Below are 25,826 nucleotides of genomic sequence, written 5' to 3'. Positions count from 1 at the left end.
CCTCCCTCCCCTCAGGAGACCAACAGTTTGTTCTCTGTATCGAAAACTCTGTTTCTATTTTATGTTTTTTCATTTGTTTTGTTTTCAGATTGCAGGTATAAGTGAAATCAGACAGTATGTGTCTTTCTCAGTCTGACTTATTTCACTTGATATAATACTCCCTAAAATTGTCCACATTGCTGCAAACGGCAGTACTTCATTCTTTTTTATAGCTGAGTGATATTCCATTGTATATATTTATCTATTGATTGGCACTTAGGTTGCTCTTATATCTTGGCTCTTATAAATAATGCTACAATGAACATAAGGGTACATATATCTTTTCAAATTACTGTTTTCATTTCTTTAGATAAATATCCAAGAGGGAACTGCTGGATCATATGGTAGCTCTATTTTTAATTGTTTGAGGATTCTCTATACTGTTATCCATAGTGGTTGTACCAATTTACATTCCCACCAGTGGTGCACAAGGGTTCCTTAACTAATCTGTTCCTCAGTTTAGCTACCTATTGACCTGGAAGGCTGGCCCCAGCATGGGACTTAAATAGAACTGTGAAGAAATATGCTCTTTTTGTAAGATAGTCTTTTCTGACTTTATTCCAAGAGCTCATATTTTTTCCACTATACTCCTGTAAATTTATCAAATAAAATGGGGAATGGACAAAGAGCCAAGGAGTATCCAGAAGGCAGGACATTTCTCCTGGGGCTCAAGTTTTAAAACATACACAGACAAAAGGTCATGGCTGAGACTCAGATATAGTTCTGGAGAGTGAATTGTGGAGATTATAATCCCTGGTTCATGTATTTGCATCCTTGATATACATGGGAGTTGAGAAGCCTATGAAGAAAAAGACTTGAACAAAGTATGCCCTATGGGATTAAGGGTGTATGTGCATGTGTGTGTGTATTCAAAGTGTGCTGATGGTTCCAAAGCAGCTAGCTTACAGGGAGAACAACAAGGACCGCTACAGGAGGACATGTCATAAGAGAGGCAGGACTCTAGTATTGGGAGTTCAGTGTCCTGGTGATTCTAGAAATCAGGAGAAGCCTACACTAGATGTCAACTTTACTGACACCCAAATACAGCAGGACTCCGCTTATAACAGCAACAACATATGGTGGAATTCCAACTTCATGGACAGACACATCAACTCAATGGCATCGCTCTAGACCTGTCAGGTGAGGGACTCCAAAGTCAGGAAGTGAGCAAGAAATAGGGCTGATTCAGGAACACATGTGAGTCCAACTGGAGAGTTTCAGAAAAATTGATGAGGAGGGGAACTTTGGCCAATCATTTAAGCCCAGGTGCCCACACCTCTAGGTCTTGCCCTGGTCTTGTAGCATCTTTAAAGAAAAAAAACAAAACAAAACTCTATAAACTCAGTTCTGAAACAATTGATGAATAATGTTAGGGTCTCAGAAGAAGCTTCAATAAACAGTATTCCTCTTTCCCGTGTGGAGCAAGTTGAGGAAATAAAGTTAAGGCAAATGGAGTTGCCTCTGTTACTTCTAGAGACCAGGCTAGAAGACAAGGCTTTAGGTCAGGCGGTCAAATGGGCTGAAACTAGACAGACTTGCCCATAGGCAGACACTTGCTGGACCAGAGCAGGCCTGCACAGGCAAGATTTTCAGTACAGAGAGACATTGTATTCTCTTGGAAGATTCACTCCGAAAAGGAAGAAGCAGAACTGATCCGACGGGCCCAGTGACTCTTCCAAAATTATAATCAGATTACTCACTCCAGAGTCCCAGGAATGGAATAAATAAAGGGGCAACGAGAGACAAAGCCTGTGTTTAGAGAAATGCTCATTATAGAAACCAAGGGAAAAGACGTCTCTCCTCTATATCAACCAAGGTCTGCCAGGAAAACAAAATCCACACCAGGGTTATTAAACAGAGGGCATTAAACAGAGGGAATTAGTTATAAAAGTCTTAAAGGAGTTGAAAGATTAACCTAGGTAGATGAGGCAGCTCCCAAATTAGCAACTGGGTAGCCACTACCCAGTCTTTGGGTTAGAAGAACAAATAGAAAAGGTAGTGTTACCTGAGCCCAGGAGCTGGGGCCACTCAGTAAACCCTAGTATCATCAGGGCTCTATTAGGGCAAGAGCTGGAGTTGCAGCTGCTGCCAGGCATGCCTCCCAATACAGAGGAAAAGGTGAGAAATACCATAACTTCTCCTTTCTTCCCAAACTCCAGTCTCCACCAGTGCCTCTCACTGGCAAACCCAATATAGAGTTGATGGTCAAGAGCGCCTGGAACTCATAACTCAAGACAGCCAGAGAGAGCACAGGCAGGGAATGGGTCCAGAGTCAACAGGCTGATAGCCAGTGCACCCTTCAACAAGGAAGAGCTTTAGTAATGTTTTTGTACACAGATTAAAGAGGAATCTGTATATCACAGTTCAGTTCAGTTCAGTCACTCAGTCATGTCCGACTCTTAGCGACCCTAAGGGCGGCAGCACGCCAGGCCTCCCTGACCATCACTAGCTCCTGGAGTCCACTCAAACTCATGTCAGTTGAGTCAGTGATGCCATCCAACCATCTCATCCTCTGTCGTCCCCTTCTCCTCCTGCCTTCAATCTTTCCCAGCATCAGGGTCTTATCAAAAGAGTCAGCTCTTCGCATATTTCAGCTTCAGCCTCAGTCCTTCCAATGAATATTCAGGACTCATCTCCTTTAGGATGGACTGGTTGAATCTCCTTGCAGTCCAAGGGACTCTCAAGAATCTTCTCCAACACCACAGTTCAAAAACATCAATTCTTCGGTGCTCAGCTTTCCTTATAGTCCAACTCTCACATCCATACATGACTACTGGAAAAACCATAGCCTTGACTAGATGGACCTTTGTTGGCAAAGTAATGTCTCTGCTTTTTAATATGTTGTCTAGGTTGGTCATGGCTTTTTTTTTTCCAAGGAGCAAGTGTCTTTTAATTTCATGACTGCAGTCACCATCTGCAGTGATTTTGGAACCGCCCCAAAAATAAAGTTTCTTACTGTTTCCACTGTTTCCCTATCTATTTGCAATGAAGTGATGTGACCGGATGCCAAGATCTTAGTTTTCTGAATGTTGAGGGTTTTTTTTTTTCCATTTATTTTTATTAGTTGGAGGCTAATTACTTTACAATATTGTAGTGGTTTTTGTCATACATTGACATGAATCAGCCATGGATTAAAAATATGGAACGCTTCACAAATTTGCATGTCATCCTTGCACAGGGGCCATGCTAATCTTCTCTGTATCGTTCCAATTTTTAGGATATGTGCTGCCGAAGTGAGCACTGAATGTTGAATTTTAAGCCAACTTTTCCCTCTCCTCTTTCACTTTCATCAAGAGACTCTTTAGCTCTTCTTTGGTTTCTGCCATAAGGATGGTGTCATCTGCATATTTGAGATTATTGATATTTCTCCTGGCAATCTTGATTCCAGCTTGTGCTTCATCCAGCCCAGCATTTCTCATGATGTACTCTGCATAGAAGTTAAATAAGCAGGGTGACAATATACAGCCTTGATGTACTCCTTTTCCTATTCAAAACCAGTCTGTTGTTCCATGTCCATTTCTAACTGTTGCTTCCTGACCTGCATACAGGTTTCTCAAGAGGCAGGTCAGGTGGTCTGGTATTCCCATCTCTTTCAGAATTTTCCACAGTTTATTGTGATCCACACAGTCAAAGGCTTTGGCATAGTCAATAAAGCGGAAATAGATCTTTTTCTGGAACTCTCTTGCTTTTTCGATGATCGAGTGGATGTTGGCAATTTGATCTCTGGTTCCTCTGCCTTTTCTAAAACCAGCTTAAACATCTGGAAGTTGACGGTTTGCGTATTGCTGAAGCCTGGCTTGGAGAATTTTAAGCATTACTTTACTAGTGTGTGAGATGAGTGCAATTGTGTGGTAGTTTGAGCATTCTCTGGCATTGCCTTTCTTTGGGATGGGAATGAAAACAGACCTTTTCCAGTCCTGTGGCCACTGCTGAGTTTTCCAAATTTGCTGACATAGTGAGTGCAGCACTTTCACAGCATCATCTTTCAGGATTTGAAATAGCTCAACTGGAATTCCATCACCTCCACTAGCTTTGTTTGTAGTGATGCTTCTTAAGGCCCCCCTGACTTCACATTCCAGGATGTCTGGCTCTAGGTGAGTGAGCACACCATCGTGATTATCCGAGTCGTGAAGATCTTTTTTGTACAGTTCTTCTGTGTATTCTTGCCCTTCTTAATATCTTCTGCTTCTGTTAGGCCCATACCATGTCTGTCCTTTATTGAACCCATCTTGACCTGAAATGTTTCCTTGATATCTCTAATTTTCTTGAAGAGATCTCTAGGCTATAACATCACACACCAAAAAACCTTTCTAAATGTCTCTACCATTTCTTTACATTTCTCTCCTGCCATAGCTAATGTGTCTCTCTCTCCATCTTTTCTCCCCACCTCAGCTCACCCACAACATTCTCCTGAACCTTTTCTACATAAGCTGGGGAGTTCAGTTGACCCTTTTCTCATCTTCTCTATCAGAGATGGCTCTCCATGGGGCCTCCTTCAGTGGCTTAGTGCTTTGAGATTGGGTAAATAGTAAGTTGGGTGCTTCCCAGGTGGCCCTAGTGATAAAAAAAAAAAAAAAAAAAACCCACCTGCCATTGCAATAGATGTAAGAGATGTGGATTTGATCTCTGGGTCAGGAAGACCTCCTGGAGGAGGGCATGGCAACCCACTCCAGTATTCTTGCCTAGAAAATCCCATGAACAGAGGAGCCTGGAGGGCTATAGTCCATAGGGTCGCAAAGAGTCACACACAACTGAAACAACTTAGCATGCATGAAAACAGTAAGTTGGTCATTGCAGTTTTGTTAAGTCTGAGCCAGCTGAGTTACCCACTAAGAAGAGAGTATTCACCTGCTCAAAATAAGGCCATCAGCAGGAGATCTGCTGCTTACTTTTCCTTTTTCAAATTAAAGCAGTTGACCACCTTCGTTCATGTCAAATGCAGCCCTTGCAGTCCACACCTGGTTGCATAGGTATTTGTTTTGCATTTAACAGAACTGAAAGGACCTCTGTTTCATTTTCTGGTAACCACAGAATTTAAATATCTGTGGTTTGGCTTATGGGCTCACTACTGGAAGGTAGTAATCATTGCTATTTCAAGATAGATAAAGGAACTTAGAATAGTGCCTAGGACATAACAGGAATTTTAAAAGTGTGTGTTGATAAGACAGATAGATTATATGATTGTGCTCATTTACTAAGGCTGCCATAACAAAGTACTACAGATGGACTGGTTTAAACAATAGAAACTTCTTTTCCCACAATTCTGGAGGATAGAAGCCTGAGATCAAGGTATTATGGGAGTAATTTCTTCTAAGGCCTCTCCACTGGGTGTATAGTTGGTTGTCTTCACATGGTCTTTCTTCTGTGTAAATCTGTGTCTTTATTTCATCTTCTTAAAGGGATGCCAGTCAGATTAGACTAGGACTCACCTGATTACTTTCTTTCAATTTAATTACCTCTTTAAAGATCTTATCTCCAAATCAAATAGCATTCTAAGGTGTTCGGAATTAAGACTTCAGCATAAGAATTTTGGAGGAAATAAAATTCAGCCCATAATCCAAAGCCATACTTTATCTCATGCAATTTAGTCATGTACAGGTTTGGCAGTTGGACCATAAAGAGGGCTGAGTGCCTAAGAATTGATGCTTTTGAACTGTGGTGTTGGAGAAGACTCTTGAGAGTCCCTTGGACTGCAAGGAGATCCAACCAGTCCATCCTAAAGGAAATCAGTCCTGAACATTCATTGGAAGGACTAATGCTGAAGCTGAAACTCCAATACTTTGGCCACCTGATGCGAAGAACTGACTCATTGGAAAAGACCCTGACGCTGGGAAGGATTGAAGGCAGGAGGAGAAGGGGACGACAGAGGATGAGATGGTTGGATGGCATCACCGACTCAATGGACGTGAGTTTGAGCAAGCTCCGGGAGATGGTGAAGGACAGGAAAGCCTGGCATGCTTTGAGACCATGGGGTCTCAAAGAGTTGGACACGACTGAGTGACTGAACAATAACAGAAGAGAAAACAGCACAATCATTTACATGATTAATTTTATTGTTGATAGTGGCAGGACAGTATTAGGTTACAGGGTTCCTGGCACCCTAATCTGTGTCTACTGGCACTGTTGGACTATCTTTCCATCATGCTGGGATTACAGCATAATTGTTAGATGAACAGGCTGTATAGTCATATAGACCTGAGTCTTTTAATTCTGGACCTGCTCCCTATTAGCTACTTGACCTTGGATCACTTCCTTAACATTTCTTAGGTCAGTTTCTGTATCAGTATGCTGGGGCTTCCTTGGTGGCTCAAATGGTCAGATGGTAAGGAGTCTGCTTGCAATGCAGGAGTCCTAGGTTCAATCCCTAGGTCAGGAATATCCAGTGGAGAAGGGAATAGCAACCCACGCCTGTATTCTTGCCTGGAGAATTCCAAGGACAGAGGAGTCTGGCAGACTACAGTCCATGGGGTCACAAAGAGTCAGATGCTATTAACACTCTTCACTTTCAGTTTTCATGCTGGGATAATAGAACCTTCTTTAGTGAGAGGGATGAGGATTCAAAGACATGATGATGTATTTTGTCAGAGAGGAAAACCTTTTCCTTTAATCTCTTAGGTTTACTGCCTGGGGCTGTGCAATATTAAACTAATGAAAAGTAGATTAAAAGGAGAAAAGATAATTTTTTATTAATATTTACATGAGTTCACAGAAGAGAAGTGAAACTCAAAGAATTGGTTAGACTTGGGGTCTTATATACCCATTTTAACAAAGGAAAGGAGATTTGATCTTCAAGGGATGATAAACTGTGGGGAAGTAACTAGGAGATATATGGGGGAACTAATGGAAGGTAAGGGGTGTTTTAATAAGGTCTGTCTATGCAGACTCATCTCGATGTCACTTTCCATCTCCAGAGATTAGAGTCACTCTTCCCTTCTTGGTGGGGGAGGACATCTTCATAAAGGGAAATTGGTGCCCTGCTTTCAGGCAGACAAGGAAGAACAGAGAAGTCTTTCCACATCTGCTGCATCTCAGTTGCTTTCAGCTCAAAGTAATCCTTACACGAAACTGGCATTATCTGATCCCCTTCAATGAAAAGTGCTTCGCACCAGGTCTGGTCACAGTAAGTGCTGGATAATCAACTGTTATTAGAGCAAAATATATCCTCCCATTGTAGTCCTGGAGCCCAGCCATAGCAGCAAGGAAAGGGAATGTCAACTTTTAAAAAATGCACAGTGTGAGAGTTGCAAGTTAAGTTTTATTTGGGGCAAAATGAGGACTGCCGTCCAGGAGACAGCATCTCAGATAGCCCTGAGAAACTGCTTCCCCAGGCTGTAGTCCTCATTTTGCCCCCAATAAAGCTTTATTCGCAATTCTCATGTTGCAATTTCCTTTAAGTCAACAGTTATGGCAACTGAGAAGGGACCCAGAATGGACTTCCCTTCACCTAAACTCTTTGAGGAGCTAGAGCCTTGGCACCATCTGCCCACCTGCCTCCTTGGACAGTCCAGACAAACTGGGTTAGTATCTCCTGGTTCTCAGATTTCCCGTATTGGTTGATGATCCTGAGTTTTATTTGGTAGTGGAGCAGATAACCTGCCCTCTTCTCAGCTGACAGATACTGCAGGTGGCCCAGTTGAAAGATACTGGGGCATACCCACTGAGTGTGGAAACTCATTGTGGAAAGTCAGTGTGGAAACTCAGTGTGGAAACACTGAGTGGGGTTCGGTTGAAAGATACTGAGGACTACATGACCAGTTGGAAGTGAAAGACACTTTAAGTGGGTGCTGGTTGAAAGATACTAGGAGAATACCACCCCCACCCATCATCCAGGGGAAAGATACTGGGTTGGGCTTGGCGAGGGAATACCCACTCCATTAAAATATACTGGTGGGGGCTGGTTGAAAGATACCAGGGTTTGCTCAGCTGTAGGAGACTGACTTGTCGGTGCTGAATGGTCACTTAAGAGGCTGATCTGATGCTTTTACAAGGGACATCAGAAAGCCAGCCTCTTAACTAAAACCTCAGCCAGGGTTATGTATGTACAAAACTTATACTTGCAAGTACGTACTTATTTGGGGAAATTATACTAAAAGAGATCCCAACCAAAAATGAGCAAATTGGAGCTCTTTTGATATTCCAAAATTAATATTTATGGGCACAGAGTTAGAAAAAGCTGGTCATAAGGTCAAACAGACTAGATGGAATGCTTACTTTGATTGGTACGTAGAAGCTTCTCTTAAAACTGTAGAACAAAAAAAGGCTGCTAACAGTCTGTCACTGATTCTGTCTCTCCCTCTCATATTTTCTTCAATCTGAATTGCTTGGCCAGATGCTGTCTCTCTCTTTTTTATCTCTTCCAACTCTTCTACCTCCTGCTGCTCCCCTGTCCCCAGGAAAGGAGGATTAAAACAAAACAAAAACTTTGAAGCAATATTCTGACTTGACATCTAAGTCATTCTCTAACCACCAAAATGATCCTTTGCTTAAGTCTGCCTCTTCAGTTCAGTTCAGCTTAGTCGCGTGGTTGTGTCCTACTCTTTGCAACCCCATGAACTGCAGCACGCCAGGCCTCCCTGTCCATCACCAACTCCCGAAGTCCACTCAAACTCATGTCCATTGAGTCAGTGAAGCCCTCCAACCATCTCATCCTCGGTTGTCCCTTTCTCCTACCACCTTCAATCTTTCCCAGCATCAGGGTCTTTTCAAATAAGTCAACTCTTCACATCAGGTGGCCAAAGTACTGGAGTTTCAGCTTCAGCATCAGTCCGTCCAATGAACACCCAGGACTGATCTCCTTTATGATGGACTGGTTGGATCTCCTTGCAGTCCAAGGGACTCTCAAGAATCTTCTCCAACACCACAGTTCAAAAACATCAATTCTTCGGTGCTCAGCTTTCTTTATAATCCACCTCTCACATCCATACATGACTACTGGAAAAACCATAGCCTTGACTAGATGGACCTTTGTTGGCAAAGTAATGTCTCTGCTTTTTAATATGCTGTCTAGGTTGGTCATAACTTTCCTTCCAAGGAATAAGCGTCTTTTAATTTCATGGCTGCAATCACCATCTGCAGTGATTTTGGAGCCCAAAATAATAAAGTCTGACACTGTTTCCACTGTTTCCCCATCTATTTCCCATGAAGTGATGGGACCGGATGCCAAGATCTTAGTTTTCTGAATGTTGAGTTTTAAGCCAACTTTTTCACTCTCTTTCACTTTCATCAAGAGGCTCTTTAGTTCTTCTTCACTTTCTGCCATAAGGGTGGTGTCATCTGCATATCTAGATTATTGATATTTCTCCCAGTGATCTTGATTCCAGCTTGTGCTTCATCCAGCCCAGCGTTTCTTATGATGTACTCTGCATATAAATTAAATAAGCAGGGTGACAATATACAGCCTTGACGTACTCCTTTTCCTATTTGGAACCAGTCTGTTGTTCCAGGTCCAATTCTAACTGTTGCTTCTTAACCTGCATACGGATTTCTCAAGAGGCAGGTCAGGTGGTCTGGTATTGCCATCTCTTTCAGAGTTTTCCACAGTTGTGATCCACACAGTCAAAGGCTTTGGTGTAGTCAATAAAGCAGTAGATGTTTTTCTGGAACTCTCTTGCTTTTTTGATGATCCAACAGATGTTGGCAATTTGATCTCTGGTTTCTCTGCCTTTTCTCAATCCAGCTTGAACATCTGGAAGTTCATGGTTCACATATTGTTGAAGCCTGGCTTGGAGAATTTTGAGCATTACTTTACTAGCGTGTGAGATGAGTGCAATTGTGTGGTAGTTTGAGCATTCTTTAGCATTGCTTTTCTTTGAGATTGGAATGAAAACGGACCTTTTCCAATTCTGTGGCCACTGAAGAGTTTTCCAAATTTGCTGGCATATTGAGTGCAGCACTTTCACATCATCATCTTTTAGGATTTGAAATAGCTCAACTGAAATTCCATCACCTCTACTAGTCTGCCTCTTAGAAGGCTTAGATGAGGATTTGGCTACTCTAGTCAAAAGAAAACAATCTAGGTTGGTCTGTGTTACACATTAATGCTTGTTACACTGGCTGACCAACTTTTCAGAACCATTAAAAGAAAGAAAAGGGGGTATCTATAGAAGTTATCAACTTTTAATTGCACCAATATAAGTGCACAATGCCAGTCAAAGGTTAACCAACCCCCAACCAGTTTCAGTTCAGTTCAGTCGCTCAGTCATGTCTGACTCTTTGCGACCCCATGAACCTCAGCACGCCAGGCCTCCCTGTCCATCACGAACTCCCGGAGTCCATCCAAACCCATGTCCATTGTGTCAGTGATGCCATCTCATCCTCTGTCGTCCCCTTCTCCTCCTGCCCTCAATCTTTCCCAGCATCAGGGTCTTTTCAAATGAGTCAGCTCTTCGCATCAGGTAGCCAAAATATTGGAGTTTCAGCTTCAACATCAGTCCTTCCAATGAACACCCAGGACTGATCTCCTTTTTTTTTTTCAAGCTAACTTTCTCTACTAATTGGAACCAGTTTAATTCCAACCAGTAGAGAAAGTTGGCTTGAAAAAAAGAAAAAAAAAATATATATAAGTATATATATATATATATATATATATATATATATATATGTATGTATGTACGTATGTACTAAGGGAATATGGGCTTCCCAAGTGGCTCAAGTGATAAAGAATCCAACTGCCAATGCAGGAGATGTGGGTTTGGTACCTGGGGCAGAAAGATCCCCTGGAGGAGGAAATGGCAGCCCACTCCAGTATTCTTGCCTGGGAAATCCCATGGAGAGAGAAGCCTGGTGGGCTTCAGTACATAGTATTTCAAAGAGTCAGACACCATTGAGCATGGGCACACACCCACACACAGATGCCTAAAGGAATAAGTCCAAATGAGGAGAACATGATCACTTATCTTATCTATGAGTTGTGCATGTGTTCTCAGTCATGTCCCACTTTTTGCGACCCCATGGACTACAGTCCACCAGACCTCCTCTGTCCATGGAATCTTCCAGGGAAGAATACTGGAGTGGGCTGTCATTTCCTTCTCCAGGGGAGGGATTGAACCCACATCTTTTGCGTCTCCTGCACTGGCATGCAGATTCTTTACCACTGTGCCACCCAGGCCATCTCTAAATCCTAAAACTGAAAAAAGCAAAACAGAACAGAGAAAGCATTTTAAAATCTTTCTTATAAGTTAGTGAGTTTTATATTAAGATACCTAATTCAAAACTAAGTTAAAAAAATACAGCCAGATCTCTTGCCGTGTCTGTCTGAATATATGTATGTCTCAGTATGTGTCTTTCTTTGTCTTTGTGTTGCAGGATGGGGGACACCTTCCAGGGCCCAGAAGTGGGTTCTCATCTCACACTCAGAAATGAATTGTCTGAAGAGACAAATGAGCTGACAAAGAAAGAGATTTTATTGGAAAGAGCACCCTGGTGGAGAGCAGTAGCATAAGGGAACCCAGGAGAACTGCTCTGCCTCATGGCTCACAGTCTCGGGTTTGATGATAATGGAATTAGTTTCTGGATTTTCTTTGGCCAGTCATTCTGACTCGAGAGTCCTTCCTGGTGGCACGTGCATTGCTCAGCCAAGATGGATGCCAGCAAGAGGGATTCTGGGAGGTGGTCAGACACATTGTGTCTCCTTTTGACCTCTCCTGAACTCTTCTGGTTGGTGGTGGCGTATCAGTTCCATGTTCCTTACTAGGAACTCCTGTGATAAAATAACTCATGCAAATGGTTATTATGGTGCCTGGCCAAGGTGGGCGGTTCTAGTTAGTGTTCTTCCCCTAACATTTGGACAGTATTGCTGAAGTTAATTTGTAAATGAGCTCAACTTTATTGGCCTAGAAAAAAGTAAGCATTTACAAATCAAACAATTTTAAATACAAGATAATTTAGCTGAAAAAATATAAGAAAATTGTAAATAAAAGAAAAACTGGGCTTCCCTTATGGCTCAGCTGGTAAAGAATCTGCCTACAATGTGAGAGACCTGGGTTCAATCCCTGGGTTGGAAGATCCCTTGGAGAAGGGAAAGGCTACCCACTCCAGTATTTGGCCTGGAGAATTCCCTGGACTGTGTAGTCCACGGGGTCGCAAAGAGTTGGACGTGACTGAGCGACTTTCACTTCACTTCAAGCTGAAAAACCCAGGGAGGAACCCACCGAGACACATAGTAATCAAACTGACAAAAAATAAAGACAGAGGTAAAATATTAAAAGCAACAAGGAAAAAACTACAAATAACATATAAGGGAACTCCCATTAGGCTATCAGCTGATGTCTCAGCAGAAACTCTACAAGTCAGAAGGGAATGGCATGATATATTTAAAGTCATGAAAGGGAAGAACCTGCAACCAAAAACACTCTACCCAGAAAGACTCTCATTCAGATTTGATGGAGAAATCAAATTTTCCAGATAAGCAAAAGTTAAGAAAATTCAGCATCACCAAACCAGCTGTACAACAAATGTTAAAGGAACTTCTTTAGACAGGAAACACAAGAGATGGAAAAGACCTACAGAAAATAAACCCAAGACAATTAAGAAAACTAATGGGATACACATTGATAATTACCAAAGGCACCAACCAAAAGACATAGACTGGCTGGGGAAACGAATACACGTGCATTTATGCAATTCCATTTACCACATCACTCTGCTTGACTCCCCAAATTGTATGCAAGTATTTTATATTGTTAGGTTAATCATTATTCCATTATGGCTTGTAATCATAATTATTTTTATTTTTTGTTTGGCTATTGATTGTGAAAACCGATAAGCATTTTTTACTATTGTGATTATGTAACTATTAATCACTTAAGACCATTGTATCATGATTGGTCAACAGAAAAATAATTGATCTCTATATCACCAAAACTAGGATCTAATGGAAAAACCTATAATCACTTTTTAAAACCCATATGCGTATCAGAATTTTTTTGAAAAATACAAATGCCCAGGTATTGCTTCTTTTTCTCCAGAGCTCTAGATGCATTTCTAGTGAGCAACCATGTTTAAAAACAACTGGACTAAATGATGATCTTTTACTTTTATCTAGCTTGTTTCACTTTTCCTGTTTCATATTCAGTGCTCCCATTTCATTTTTTCAATTTCTCCATCTCTTCTTTTTTTTACATTCTTACTCAAGCCTTTACCAAGAATAGTAAAAAAAGCTTTTGTATACAAATATATATAAAGTATGTATATAATATATATTTTAGAAAAAACTATGAATTTTTGCCTAGCTGAAAAATTTATGACATTTTGATCCCATTTGTTTGACAAAGTATGAATAGAATGCTAGATTTCTCAGTTAAAAAAATTAGATATGCAACAAGCAACAAAGGTTTACTTTATAGCTTAGGGAACTATAGTCAATATCTTGTAATAATCTATAATGGAAAATAATTTCAAAAATAATATATGTGTATATGTGTAACTGAATTAGGGCTTCCAGGGTAGCTCAAACAGTAAAGAATCTGCTTGCAATGTGGGAGACCTGGGTTCAGTCCCTGGGTCAGGAAGATCCCTGGAGAAGGGCATGGCAACCCACTCCAGTATTCTGGCCTGGAGAATTCCATGGACAGGGGAGCGTAGTGGGCTACAGTTCATGGAGTCGCAAAGAGTTGGACACGACTCAAGCAACTAACACACACACACATAAGTAAATCACCTTGCTATATACCTGAAACATTGCAAGTCAACAATACCTCAATAAAATAAATATATATTAAGAAAAAATAAAAAATCTTTACCAAAAAATAAAAATAAATTAAATAAGTTTCAGTTTCATATAAACTGAAAAATATCCAATATTAAATTAGTACCTGGTATTAATGTTAAAGTTTGTCAATCTAATATAAACATATTTTAAAGTCATCAATATAATAATCCATTAGAATACTTTCATTGTGCCTAGATTTAGCATAATTAAATAAAATCTTATTATATCTGTTGCAATTTTGTTAGCAAGGAAAGAAACTCAATGTAAAGAAACTTCTAAGAACAGAAAATGTAAATAAAATAAAAGCTTTAAATAACTTCTACTAAAAAATAATTATGCTTTAAAGATTTCTATTTAGTCTCTCTAAATTTTACTAGATTAAATTTCTAGGGCTGTGCTAAATTAAGTAAAGGAAGTTTATTGAACATCTAGTAAGTAAAGTCGCTCAGTCATGTCTGCTCTTTGCGACCCCATGGACTGTAGCCTACCAGGCTCCTCTGTCCATGGGATTTTCCAGGCAAGAGTGCTAGAGTGGGTTGCCATTTCCTTCTCCAGGGGATCTTCCCGACCTAGGGATCTAACCCAGGTCTCCAGCATTCCAGACAGACACTTTACCTTCTGAGCCACCAGGGAAGCCCATTGAACATCTAGGTCACTCCCAAATAAAATAAGATCCAAAACATTAATTATTATATACTGGCTTCCTCTTACAGAAAAACTGGAGATATTTCAACTATTAATAAATATGTTTGGTGCCATCCTAAGATGTTCTCTGTAAGAAAGCAAAGTTTTTTTTTTTAAACTATCACTGGTATTTATGCTCACCAATCTACAAAATGCTAATATAAAGGTCAGTTCCTTAAGTAAAGTAGGATTTGTGTTTTCAGTAAGGAAGGTGTGAGGAGTGGAATTGCATTTTATTTTAAAAGAAGGAAATAGATCTGAGTTACAGGTGACTGTTTTTGGATGGGCAAATTAAGTGATGGTTGCAAAAAGGTTTGTGGAAAGTGGACCCCGAAGAAGAAAGTTTGTGCATGGTACAAGTTTTCTTAAAATGTTCAACTGCCTTTAATATCAGAATTTAAATTTTTTACTTTTAAGCTAGATGCTCTGTATATACCTTTGAAATCTCTTATTGTTACTTTGGCTAAGTAAATAACTATTGTTTTACAGTAACTTATGATCTTAACTGACTAAATGTTCTAAATCCTTTCAATATTCTTTGACAAAATTTCCTAAATCCAATTCTAATGAAGTCTTTTTGACCTCTAGCTAACTTTGGGATGCTTCAAAGTGCTCCTGAAGCATCCCAATGAGAGATATCAAACTAATTAGGTTCATTTGCTATGTTAAATTACATGGGAAGTATTGTCAAATGAGTAATAAATCTTCTCAGGTTATATTGTATGGTAAATGTTATTAATATAAATATTCTAAAATTTATATGGAGTTCCTAAAATGCTGACATATCCTGGTAAAATGTTATCAGTCATAATTCTAGTTATTATCTGCAAGTGTTGTATATCACAGCAAGTAACCAAGTTACTTTGTCGATTGTATTGTAATCAAATTTAAATGAGACTTAAGTCTTTTGTTGATATGCAGTTATGATTTTATTCTGATGCCTTTCCAAAAAAAACGCTTCCTCTTCAAAAAGATTAACAAAAAAAACCTTTTAAATAAATATGTTTCTAACTTTCAGACCATAAGGCTGAACTGGGTAAGAAATTTAAAAATCCTAATGAGAAACCTGATGGCTTCATAAACTGTTAAGAAAAAGTAAGTTAACAAAAGGGCTGAGTACACTGGTAAAAATGGTTATAGTTTTTATGGTTTCTGTCTAAATAATTACTGGGTTGAATCTGTGTTTTCCAGATGTAAGGAAAACCCTTCCCCTCAAATTAATTACAACTTATAGTAATTTGGTAATCATACTTTTGTAAGCAAAATTAAGACATTAATCTTTTTTCTCTATCTGCTCCCTCCAAAAATTGTAAACTCTTAGGTTTTCAGCAACTTTCTCAGATAAATTAGGAAAGCTACATCACCAACAGGTACAAAAACCTGAAGGTATTTTTGAGGACCTTGTAAAAGGGAGAAATTCACTTAGATCTGTAGATAAAACATGTAATAAGCCCTTGGTGTATGCTTCCTAGCCCTAAGAGGTTTTTGTTTTATTTTTTAAGCTTCAGTTTAAAACGCCTTATTAAAAATTTCAATATGGTGAAAGCCTGTATAATCAGTTATATTTATATAGATTATCAGGTCAAGTTTTTTTCTTAAACCAAGCTTATTTTGCAACAAATTAGTCTTAATTAAATATATTTGGTAGAAGTGTTATTTTTACAAAATTACATTTCAATAAATATTAAATTTGTAAGCCAAACTTATTTTGCAACAAATTAGTCTTAATTTGTTGACTATATTTGGTAAAAATAAGAGTAATTTTAAAAAAGATCGTTTCAATAAATATTAAATTCCAGCTTTGTTAATGAATATCTGTATTTACTAACTCACTTCCCAGATGGTTCCTTGCTATCATGCTATATTAATGTAAAGTTAATTAAATTATTTGAAAAAAAAAAGCACACTCTTTTGTTTCTAAAGCTTGTGTCAATAACCTTTGTATAAAAATCAGATGCCCATGGCTTGCAAACAGGGAATTATATATACCCAAATGGGCTGTCTCCAACCTGGATAGAAAACTTTATCAGGTGCTCTTAACTAGCTCATCCACAGTAAAGCTGAAGGGAACTTGACTCTTGAATTAATTTTCACTTCTAAAGGCCACTATACCAGACTGGTCTATAAAGAGAACTGCTGATCTCAAACTCACCTTAAAATAATGCTCAAAGAAAGCTACACCTGCACCAGAACAGAGGGGGAAAAAAAAAAGACATCAAACGTAAGCACCTTACCCAAAATGCTGAACCTGATTTGTATGATCACTCGTAATGTTTTGTTAACTTCTTAGACCCTTGCATATAAATCAGATGTTTTTCTATCATGGATGTGATCCTGTGCTAGTTTTAAAAACCAACCCAATTATTGGTTTTTGGCCAGTTACCTGCATCTAGTACCTCTAGATTATCTTGATGGATTTCTCCACTCCAAGGCTCTAATTAAATCACCCTTAAAAATTATTTTACAAAACAGCTCAGTCCTGTTCAGGTGACTCTTAATATTACTAGGCGGAATCCTCTCACCTGGCCAATTAATACCTGCTCTGACTCTGGCCATAATATGAATTTTCTTCTAAGTAACTCAAGCTCAATAAAAGCAACAAGCAAAAATTCAGTCAAAAAGATAAAACCTCTCACAATTACATAGAGGTTTAAAAAAATATGTGTTGGATTGCATAATTATAGAATAGATTTATGTAGTTAACACCAGGCTATGGTCATTTATAATTAAGGCTTCTTTTATCTTGGGAACAAATAAATTATACTAAGAATCAACAGCCTAGCACACTAAAAAATTGGGCTAGAACATTATAAACAGTGCCAGTATATAATTTCCCACTGGATTAAGTCAAATAACATAAGAATATACTGGGTTACACCTAATGAAAGTTTTTGGCTTAACTCTTACTTATAACTTTAATAACACTGCTAGCTAAATTATTTGTACTTTGCCTATTTTTCATGAATGTTGTTTCTTTCATTGCAAATGTGTAACTAAACCTCCAATGAAAATAATGATGACTAGCCAATTTAAAGCAGTTAATCAAATACACAGTTCTGTATGCAATCAATGAATGTAATAATATAACTCTAAATATAAAAAGATAAAGCAAAAGGGAATTTTTTCCTAGACCATATTAAAAGACAGGTGTCCAAATATCTTTGACTATAAAAGCCTAGTCCAATAACAAACATTAAGTGGTTTCTCAGTAAAACCTTTGCCAAACCCAAAAATGAGCCTTCCCAGCACTATAGGATAAAATGGTCGTAAAATACCTCCCGAAGCATGGTCAAATTTATGACCATGAGGGGGCCTTGTCAACTACAAATTGGTACTTGCTATGGGTGCTTACCATTTACATCTACAAGGATTAAATCATGTGCTGCTGCAGCTGCTGACCTTCAACACCCGCTGAAGGAGTTCAGGGTGGAAAGTAGAAATGAAGCACTCTGCTCAGAAGAAAACTGGCAGAGCAGGTCTTCAGATAATTAGATATTCTCAGAAGCTGATTTTATGATCTCAATTCTTATATCTTCTCATATCTAAAAAAGCACTAAAATCCTTCAAGGTGATGACTATTTCTCATGACTAGCAGCAGCTTCACAAGATGAGCAGAAATTTCTACAAAAGAAATATGTGCTGGATTGCATGTATTCCCCATTTACCAAAATCTCATATATACTGTCCGTCCCCCCTGCCTCTTTGGAGCAGTTTCTCAGAGCTATCTGAGGCGCTGTCTCCCAGACTACAGTCTTTTGCCCCAGATAAAACTTAACTCACATCTCTCATGGTGTGCATTTTTAAGTCCACAGAGACACAGCAATTTTTTTTTTCCTCTCCAGGGTTTCTACCTAAGCTCTCCTGCAAACAAGACTTCCCACACATCAAACACATTTGATCCACCCTGAGCGCTCACTCAAGTCCTTTGCCACAGTGCTGGTTCAGGGTTCATACAGCGTAGACTGCCCTCTGTTCAGCTCCTCACCAGCCTCCCAGATGGAACACCAGAGAAATTTCACAGTTCTTCATGTGTTCCCCACTGCCTTCAGGGTAAAGTTCAAATGCAAAACCCAACACCATCTGCTCTGCACCTACCTATTCAGTCTGATTCCCCTCTTCCCTCGGCTCACCAATGAACTAATAGTGATCACTGACTCAGGGCACTTTCTCCTGCCCCGGAGCCTTTGAGTCAGGGGTATCTATCATTGCATGAAGCTTCTCTCTCCACCTTGCTCACTCAAACATTGCCTGCTGTTGGTAATATTTCTTACTATCCTACTGCCATCATTTTCCCTTTCTGGCTGATTGAGGTGTCTGTCTGTGCCCCCTCTCCACTACAGCATTATAATTGTGCATTTTCTTCCTTGACTCTGCCTTTAAGTCAGGAGGTCTTTGAAGAAGGGATCACACTGAGTTCATCTCAGGTTCCTAGTGCCCAGCACAGGCCTGGCACAATTGAGGAGGCTTTCCTTAAGTGCCTGTTGAATCAATGATGTCTGTCAATAGTGACACTGAAAACCAAGGATAATTTAAAAGCCTCATCTCTTGTCTGAAGTTCAGGGCTTCTGTAAAGAGTATATGAGGGGAAGACGAGGTGACTGGCAGTGATTCTGCAAAAACATGTGGGTGAAAGGAATGGTTGTAATGTAATGAAATAGCCTTCATATGTTTCCTTGTGGAAGATATATGTTAATTTCCCAAATGTATGAGCATCTGTGTATTTTCATGGGGAATACACAGTGCCTTTTCTAACACTGAGATGCTTGAAATGGGGTTATTTCCCTTTCAAATGAAAACCAATTAAATAAATTATATTTTTTTCCCTTGGTGCTTACAAAGTGTAGGAGTTGTCTCCAAACATTACTAAATGTTCTAATTTAGTCATACATGGGCTGGAAGAATGTAGTATAATTGCTAAGTCCAGAGTAAGTTGTTCTAAATATTTTATCTTGTTCAGCATATGCTGTTTTTAAAAAAACCCTCAAACTATAACTGTCAACATTCAATTCACAAAAAGTAAACAACAGCTGAGTATAATAGGATGATAAAGAATCTCTCCATAATTCCCACCATATGGCAAAGACTAGGTCCATTTTGATCACGTTTATCAACTGAGTTATTTTCTCTCTGAATTCTTCCTATAGGAAAAACATCCCCAGGAAAACTAGAGGCATTTTCCTAAAGCAGACAGAAGGACGTGAGAAACAGTTGTATGGTATGGCTGGATCACAGATGGGAGGAATTTAAAATTCACTATGGCAATTGAAAGGGCTGAAAAAAAAATCACCTATTTCTGTAATGGCAGACATTCTAGAAGCATCACACATGAAATGAACAAATATAAGTAGAAAAATGTATGGATACATTTTTAGTTATCAGTTTCCATTTCTGAAACAAGCTGTCATGGGCCCAGTTCGTGATATTTCTTGTCATGATTTGGATTCATTTTAAATGCATGGACAATTAATCTGCCTCTATGCAACGGAAGCTACTTGAAATTTCTTCTTCTTTTTAGTTTCTTCCCAAAGAATTTTTTTTCTATGTAAACTGAATTTGAAGACTTTATTGAATTTGTTACAATATTGTTTCTGTTTTGTACTTTGGTTTTTTGACTGCTCCTTAAGCTCTTGACCCAGGGATGGAACCCACACACCCTGCGTTGGAAGGTGAAGTCTTAACCACTGGACCTCCAGGGAAGTCCTCCTTCAATTTTTTAAAAAATTAGATAGTTTGTATGTGGAATTTTAAACTCAAAGGCGATACAAATCATGTCTCTTCCAAGTGAAGTATTAGACAGAGAGCAAGCCATATTCTGGCCACTGTTCAACCAGATACTTCAAAACTGCCTTAGAGGAGAAAAGTAGGGCCCTTCTCCAAAGACCAGGCCTTGCTTCTGGTGAGAGATATAAGGAGCAGAAGGCCAGCTTGGGGACAAAGGGCTTTGTGAAAAAACGCCAAGGAACAGAGCAGTCGTCTTGTTTTCCCACAAGAATGATGACAATCTACCTTAAATCCTTTCTGGAATGAGCAGCAGGGTTTGGGAGGAGGTGTTGAGTGAATAAATTAATACCTAATAGAACTAATTAATGAATAACCACACATAGTCAGAGAAGAATGAACAAGAGGGTCTTGCCAAGGGCCGTCAGGAAGAATGGGCAAGTTCTACGTGATTCAGTGGAGGGGCAGTAAAGCAATCCGGAGGTCAGCGACTGCTTTCTGAACTTCAGTTTTCTGGAGATTATAATCAGTCTTGTGAATGTTTTGCAACTCTAAAACTCCATAAAGCGGTACTTAGTTCATTCTGTTTGTCTCCTGGAGGTGCTATTTTTTAAAAATGATGGCACTACAATTAAACAGATTAATTTCCGAGGAAAAATAAAGGCTGTCTTTTCAGAGAGCTCTTCATCATGCCAGGCAGGGTGTCTATCCACACACTATGACTCTTTCTGTATAGAGACTCTGTTGAGCTCCAAAGGAGCTCCAAGAAGAAACAAGATGAGTGCCAGAGAGACAGCACAATAAACAGGCATACATACCACTCAGTTATTTAAGGCTACTTGAAGGAACACAAAAGAATTCTAAGAAAACAAAGGGACTTCAGAAAAAAACTCAGGGTGATTTGTCTGAAAAAAAAAAAAAAATCCGTCATGTTTACTGTAATGATTCTTGATGGGAAAGATGATGTTACCATTTCCTGAGACACAGAAAAGGAAGAGTTAGGATTCTGGAAGGAAAACATCCTTAATCACGAAAGGAGAGCCTGAGTGATGGGATGTTTGATTGATTTCACTTCCGTCAATGTCTGGGACCTGCTCAGCACTGTCCTGGAGGAACTGAGAAAAGTAGAAAATATATGTAAGGTCAGGAATCACTTTAGGCATGAGAGTCCCATGAAGCACACCAAACCCAGGACAGAACAGGACAGATAGCCAAAGAGAACAGAATGGGTCTTTTCTCAAAGAAAATAAAAAACACTTTGACCTGAAGCAGTAGGGTCACACTTCTTACTGTGCTAGAAGGTAGCCCTCCTGGCGCCTCCTCTTATGAAACACAGTTATTTCTTCAATGTTGAATGATGTCAGTGATGGAAGAAAAATGTCTTATAAATGATTGAGAAAATGGTATGTCTTAGTCCCCATCCCAAGTCATTTAATCATGAGAAATAACTGGATTTTATATAGCATAACATTATAATGACACTGGATTCGTGGTGTGACACTGGATTCATGGACACTGCTAAAAACGGCATTCTCATCATTCTATTTATTGAACAATTTCATTAATTTTGATTCTTCCCCTTTCAGGTGTTCCTTTCCATCTATTATCTTGTCTGATGATAGTTCTGTGACAACTAGATGTCACATGGGGCGATGGTAATTATATGCCATGTCTTAACTCTTCAAGTTTAATTTGACCTTTTCTTGAGGCATATTCTCCCCTTGAGTACTGGCATTTGTGTTGCAACCTAAGCAAGCTATTTTGGATTGTCCTTGATACGAAACTTCTCACAGAAAAGGTTTCCATTTGAAAAGTCAGTCCATCATTTTATTTATTAAATTAACAACATTTTTACTGATTTATACAAGTTCTGGTCAACTATCTAGACAAAGGCACAGAACATACGTGCATATTACATGGCAGATGACAAGGTTCCTAGAGGATGGAAATATTATTTTCAGTTCTAGATTTATCTCTACCCTGTCTAATTTTACATCACTTAACTGAGAGTCATAGTGAACTTCCTGCAGAAGGTATGTTATTGTCTTTTCTTTTTTTTTTTTTTTCCCCATTTATTTTTATTAGTTGGAGGCTAATTACTTTACATCATTACAGTAGTTTTTGTCATACATTGAAATGAATTAGCCATGGATTTACAATGTTATTGTCTTTTCAAACTTGGATTTACCCTGACTCAGCATGTATTTAGGGGGAAAATTTGTGCATGGTAGGAAGGACAACGAACAATCTACCAAGTTCTCCCATTGGTTTGTCATAAAAGATTTCCTCATTTCATTGTCCTTAGCGAATTATTGATGCTGTGGTTTGTATTTTTTAAGGCAGATCTTTAAGTTGGTGGAATATTTGCACTTGTCTTTTATGCCTAAGAAATAACTGATGGAACTTGTGGAATGTGCATATTTCACATTGCCTAGTTAGATTCTTGAGGATGCTCAGTTTTCTGGTCTATGTTTTCTTTTGTTTTGTTCTGAGAGAAGGAGGTCAGCAGGGCACAGAAAGCCACTTCTTTGAGATTGCTAGAAAATAAAGAATTTAGAATGAACAGCTCCAGAGAGATTTATACAGGTCCCTTAAAAAAAATTACACTCTGAAAGTTTGCAGGAAAAACAGGTCCAAGCAGGGAAAACAGGCAGATTAGTTTCTCAGGAAGAATATATGTTTAGATTTGTCTTGAATGTTATGATTTTAGGGTAATCTGGCTATACCATAAACACAATACCACCATATATTTTTCTACATAGTAAACTCTGGTGGAGCTCAGCAAGATTTATAGATGTTTGCTGATTTCTGGAGAGCCAGAGCAGCTATTGAGTTACTTGCCCATAAATCGTTAACCCTGTCTAGGAGCGGGACAGTACGGCCCCATACAGGAGACACTTTTAGATTAAATCTTAATTAGTCCCAGTTAAGATCTGGGTGGCTCAGTGGTAAAGAATCTGCCTGCAATGCAGGAGACTTGGGAGATGTGGGTTTGATTCCTGAGTCTGAAAGATCCCCTGGAGAAGGAAATGGCAACCTACTCTAGGATTCTTGCCAGGAAAATCCCATGGACAGAGGAGCCTGGAGGGCTGCAGACCATGGGGTCACAAAGAGCCAAACATGACTGACTCCCTCCACCCACCCCACCCCCCAACACATACAAGTGAGTTAAACACCATCTTTACAATATTTAATCACACTGTTCAAAAATCATCATACATTTGTAAATCCTAAATAAGTGAAATTTGGAATAAACTGTGATTTAATCACTCTGTGCCACAGTTCATCACATACAGTGCTGTGGTCCTCTGATCTTGGCATATCTTGTGCAGAAATTGTTGACAGGCAGCTTAACTGAGGGTAGGTATAAAAAAGGTAACTCCCTGTCCCCAATACCCTGTGGAACTGATTAGATTATAGTTGTCTTCCAACCATATTCTTCTAATGAACTCTCGGTAGCTCTCATATGAAATGGGCCCAAACTCTGACCTCAAATTTATGTTTATGGCTTGGACCAGACTGACTTTCACTCTTTAAGTGTGTGAGCACAAAAGAGTTAAACCGCAGAACCCAGGAAGACAGGAAGCAGACAATTTTAACTATAGCTGTTGCCCTGAAGGGCAATGGGTGGGTGGGGCTTTATTGTGCAAGAGGGGAAGCATTTAGAGAGAAGGAAGGGCATGAACTTGTACCAAGCACTGTGTGGGGCATCATGCCAGCTCCTGACATAACCATTCTTGGGACTGACAGCAATCCTGAGCCACAGGCATTTCCAGGTAGGAAGGACAAATACTAAAAGTAGGTAAGTAACCTGCCCAAAGCCTCCACAGCACACACTGTGGCAGATGCTGGCCTGCAGCTCAGACCAGTGTGTTTGGAAGACCATGCCTTTTCCACGCTGCTCAGCTGTATCCATTCCACCTTCTGTGCTGAGGGGACACCTGCAGGGCAAAGGGACCATTTGAGTTAGGTTCTCTAGATTTGAAGAATAAGACTCACATGTGCGTGCTCAGTCACTAAATGGTGTCTGACTCTTTGCAACCCCGTGAACTGTAGCCTGCCCAAGCGCCTCTGTCCATGGGATTTCTCAGGCAAGAATACTGGAGTGGGTTTCCATTTCCTTCTCCAAAGACTCAGATCACCTCAAGTCATGAAGAATGTGCTATATTTAATCCTATAAAAATGAGGAAACAGTGATCTCAGCCTCATGGCCAAGTCTCAGAGAACCCCAGAAAAGCAGAACACCCAGGTTTCAGGAAGGTTTGAACAGTGTCAGAGCCAGGCTGGAGGAGACTGCGATGAGAAACTCATGGACATGCCGAGAGCCTTCTGGGAGGTCAGGTGATGGAGTTTCTGTGTCTTCCAGAACATGCCGCATTTACTGTCTGCAGATTTGCTCCTCTCGGCAACTCTGATTCTCTTTCACTGTTGATTGCCTTTCCCACATTTACTCACAATATTTTCTTTTTTTTTTTTTATTGAAGGATAATTGCTTTACAGAAGTTTGTTGTTTTCTTAAAGCATCCGTGTGCCGGTCGATTCTCCTTCCTCTCGAGGTCAGCCTGCTCATGGCTTCTCACAGCCTCTGCTTTACTTCAAAGCCTCCTGCTTTTACATAAGCTGAACAGCTCTCACTGCAAGCTGCCCCTTCTCTCAATGTTTCTTAATTCTAATTCCTGGAAGTTAGATAGCTGAAGCTAGCTGATTCTTGTTTGGAAAGACTTTTCATGCCACAGTGAACTAGGCTGTATGTTTTGACTGCCCTTGAGTTAAGGTTTCAGCCTGGTCTAGTCACCAGAAGAGCTGAGGGTACACCTAGTGTCTGTAGGAGGGGATAGGGGCTTGGGTGGTAAAGAACCCACCTGCCAAGGAGACATAAGAGACATGGGTTCAATCCCCGGGGCTGTGAAAGATCCCCTGGAGGAGGAAATGGCAACCCACTTCAGCATTCTTGCCTGGAGAATCCCATGGACAAAGGAGCCTTGTGGGCTATACAGTCCATAGGGTCATAAGGAGTCAGACATGACTGAAGTGACTTAGCCTATCCTAGGGGCTTGGCTGGCAGGATGACTGACAAAAATGAAAACTGACCTCCCATTAATGTCTGGTCAGCAGCAGTAATAAAGATCACAAATTGGCAGTGGTACAAGATAGTAGCTTTGTAGAGTAGGGGAAAGCAGCATCAGGGAAGACACGGAAAGCCTCAGCAGGGAACTGAAAGTGCTTGGGGAATGAGATGCGGACCATGAGTCATCAATAAAACATCTCCTGGGAATACACAGCTTCTTACGAAAGAATCACTAAAAAAAAAAAAAAAAAAAAAATCACTAAAGACCACCAGGATCATGTCGCTCCTTTCTCCTGGTTGTGAATTTCATGGAACTGTGTACTATCTCATTGAGAGTTGAGATCTTCTCTCACTTTAAACCTTGGTATAGAATCTGAAATAGGATATTGAACATGAATTTTCCTCTCTCACACTTATTTTTTAAAATTATTTTAATTATATAAATAACATACAAAAGTATTCTGACTATGAAAAAAAATCACACTTCACAGGAAAAGCCTTCACTCTCTTTTTCAAGTCTTGCCTCTTTCCCAGAGAACATTCTGGGTAACTTCCAGACCCATTTCTCTGTGTACAAAGAGTTCTATTTTATTGTTTTTTATGAATGAA

General features: G+C 39.7%; 1 protein-coding gene and 1 non-coding gene across 4 annotated transcripts in view; one reads left to right on the top strand and one right to left on the bottom strand.

Annotated features, from left to right (window-relative positions):
* The window catches only part of PCED1B (PC-esterase domain containing 1B), a 188,532-nt gene extending 164,720 nt beyond the window's left edge, over positions 1-23,812 (top strand). The window contains exons 7-9 of one of the 3 annotated variants that reach the window (XR_011483273.1): positions 11,344-15,526; positions 18,274-18,481; positions 19,576-23,800. The gene's annotated coding sequence lies outside the window, so the exon portion shown is untranslated. Of the gene's footprint in view, positions 1-11,343; positions 18,482-19,575 lie in introns of all 3 variants that reach the window. The other 2 variants (XR_011483274.1, XR_011483272.1) reach the window with 2 other exon arrangements.
* On the bottom strand, positions 3,173-3,280 carry LOC139030990 (U6 spliceosomal RNA). Its single transcript, XR_011483420.1, has one exon. It is a non-coding gene; the product is annotated as a U6 spliceosomal RNA (small nuclear RNA).
* Positions 23,813-25,826: the final 2,014 nt, after the last annotated feature.

This window comes from Odocoileus virginianus, chromosome 24 (genome assembly GCF_023699985.2).
Source record: "Odocoileus virginianus isolate 20LAN1187 ecotype Illinois chromosome 24, Ovbor_1.2, whole genome shotgun sequence".
NCBI lineage: Eukaryota > Metazoa > Chordata > Mammalia > Artiodactyla > Cervidae > Odocoileus > Odocoileus virginianus.
Note: the sequence above shows the minus strand (reverse complement) of the source record. Positions and strands in the feature narration are given on the sequence as shown.